At 38.3% G+C, this 2,701-nt stretch overlaps 1 pseudogene; it reads left to right on the top strand.

Annotated features, from left to right (window-relative positions):
• Nucleotides 1-1,842: 1,842 nt before the first annotated feature.
• LOC147826319 (tRNA-splicing ligase complex subunit ASW pseudogene) lies at nucleotides 1,843-2,423 on the top strand (annotated as a pseudogene).
• The last annotated feature ends 278 nt before the right edge of the window (nucleotides 2,424-2,701 follow it).

The following is a 2,701-nucleotide window of genomic DNA, read 5'->3' as shown; positions in this document are numbered from 1 at the left end:
CCAGGAGATTAAAAACTCCATTGAAAGTCTATGCAGCAAAAAGCGCCAATGTGAGGACAGAATTTCAGATATAGAACATAAGAATGCAAGTAGTGAACAGGAAAAGAAAAATTTCTTTAAAATTGTAAGGGACCATGAGAAATCAATCCAGCAGCTGCTAGACAATGGAAAGAATAACATAAGACTGGTTGGAGTCAATGAAGGAACAGGAGAGAGTGCAGATGACATAAAAAAACTGTTCCCAGAAATGATGGCGGAAAACTTCCCAAGCAGGGGAAAAGAACTTGACATACAGATAAGTGAGGTATCTAGGACTTCAACTATGCTTGATCAAAAAAAATCTACACATTGGCATATAATTGTTAAGATTCCAGAAACCCAACAGAAGAGCAAAGTTCTACAAGCAGTTAGAGAAAAGAAACAAATCACATACAAAGGAAAGCCCATCAGAATCACAGCAGACTTCTCAATGCAAAGAAAAAGAGCTTGGTATGACATATTGCAAGCCCTAAAGGAAAACAGCCTCCAACCCAGATTGATGTACCCTGCAAAACTATCTTGCCAAATTGATGGAGAAATAAGATACTTTTATGGCAAAGAGCACCTTAGGAACATAATGAATACCAAACTAACACTCCAAAAAATTTTAGACAATATCCTAGGTAAAGACAACAAGGATCACAACCCCAGGAAGCACAGCAGAATGAATCTGTCAGGCCTGACAAGAAAGTAAATGAAAAGAGGGAGAATCCAACAAAAAGAAAAAGTCATGACAATGATAAGTCAATACGTACCAGTTATAACCATCAATGTTAATGGTCTCAATTCACCAATCAAAAGAAATAGACTAGCAGAATGGGTCAAGAAGCAAGATTCAACAATATGTTGCATATGAGAAACACACTTAATTCAAAAAGAAACTCACAAGCTGAAAGTTAAAGGGTGGAAGGCAATACTTCATATGACAGGAACCAAAAAAAAAAAAAAGCAGGAGTAGCTATCCTCTTTGCAGATCAAGTGGGTTTCAAACCAATACTGATTAAGAGAGACAAAGAAGGACACTACATCCTTGTAAAGGAAACAATCCAACAGGAACAGATGACAATCATAAATATCTATGCACCAAACACTAGTGCACCCAACTATATAAAACAAATACTAACGGACATGAAAAGTCATATGAGCACTAATACAATAGTAGTGGGGGACCTCAATACCCCACTGTCACAAGTAGATAGGTCAACTAGACAAAAAATAAGTAATGAAATACTAAAACTCAATCAAACTCTTGAACAAATGAACTTAACAAATGCTTACAGAGTGCTCCACCCCACAAAATCAGAATACACATTCTTTTCAGGTGCACATGTGTCATTCTCCAGAATAGACCACATACTCTCTCATAGTAAGTGCAAAGGAATCGAAGTTATCCCCTGTATATTATCAGACCATACTGGGATAAAAAGCTAAAGAAATTGCAGAAAATTCATAAACACATGGAAATCAAACAATACACTTCTGAATAACCAATGAGTCACAGAGGAAATTAAAGAAGAAATCAGACAGTTCCTTCAATTAAATGACAATGATAATACAACATGTTGAAATCTATGGGACACAATGAAAGCAGCCTTATGAGGGAAATTCATAGAAGTGAATACTTATATTAGGAAAACAGAGCAAGCCCATTTAAACAACCTAATGGTGAACCTCAAGCTTCTAGAGAAAGAAGAGCAGGACAAACCCAAAGCTCATACAAGGGAGGAAATTATAAAGGTCAGAGCAGAAATCAATGCAATGGAGACTAAGAGAATGATACAAAAAAATCAATGAACGACGACGATGGCTGGGGACGTGGGTGGTCGCAGCTGCACTGACTCGGAGCTGCTGTCCCAGGAGGTCCTTCTCCTCACTCTGGAGCAGAAGAACATAGCTGTTGAAAATGACATAAGAATAAACAAAGACAATCTTACTGATCTTTATGTCCAGCATGCAATACCATTGCCTCAGAGGGAATTTCCAAAGAATAGATGGGGGGAAATGATGGAAAAGAGAAGAGAACATGAGATAAAAAAATGAGCCTAAAAGGGGGAGCACTGTGGATGGGCTAAGGAAAAGACACCTCATTTTTTTGATGGAGGCTCGACCAGTACAAGCATAAAAGTGAAGAGGACGGAGAATGGAGACAACGACCATCTCAAGCCTCCCCCTCAGGAAAAGTCCACCGGGCACCGAGAAGTCGCCATCCTTGTCCCCTGTTGGAACTACTCCTGTGAAGCTAAAGTGTGCTGCTCCTAAAGAGGATACAGAGACCCTGAATAACCTGAAGCCACCAGAAACGAAGAGGAAGATACAGCACATTACACGGCCCTGAAGGGAAGTTTCCAGAAATGTAAATACAACTGTAACTGTAGATTTCAGATAAGTTCACGTACACTGACAGTATTTACAGAGATACTGATTGTTGTTGGATTTTAAGAAGTTTAAAATGGTTAAAAAGTGTCATTTATCCTCTCCTTCCTTTCCTTCCTTCCTTTTTAAATTTCTTCCCTTGATTGGGAAAGAATTTGTTTTTTAAAGAATGGCTCCACATATGGTATTTATATTGGTCCTGGTCAAATCATGAGCGCAAGTCTGGCATAAACCATTTTGGGGACAGTTAAGATTTTGTGTTTTGTTTTTTTAAAAAACTCCAGTATTT

Source organism: Heterocephalus glaber, unplaced genomic scaffold (genome assembly GCF_053883595.1).
Source record: "Heterocephalus glaber isolate CG9 unplaced genomic scaffold, H.glaber_assembly_v1.0 deba00001472, whole genome shotgun sequence".
In the NCBI taxonomy this organism is placed as follows: domain Eukaryota; kingdom Metazoa; phylum Chordata; class Mammalia; order Rodentia; family Bathyergidae; genus Heterocephalus; species Heterocephalus glaber.
This window is presented reverse-complemented; position numbering and strand designations above follow the sequence as displayed.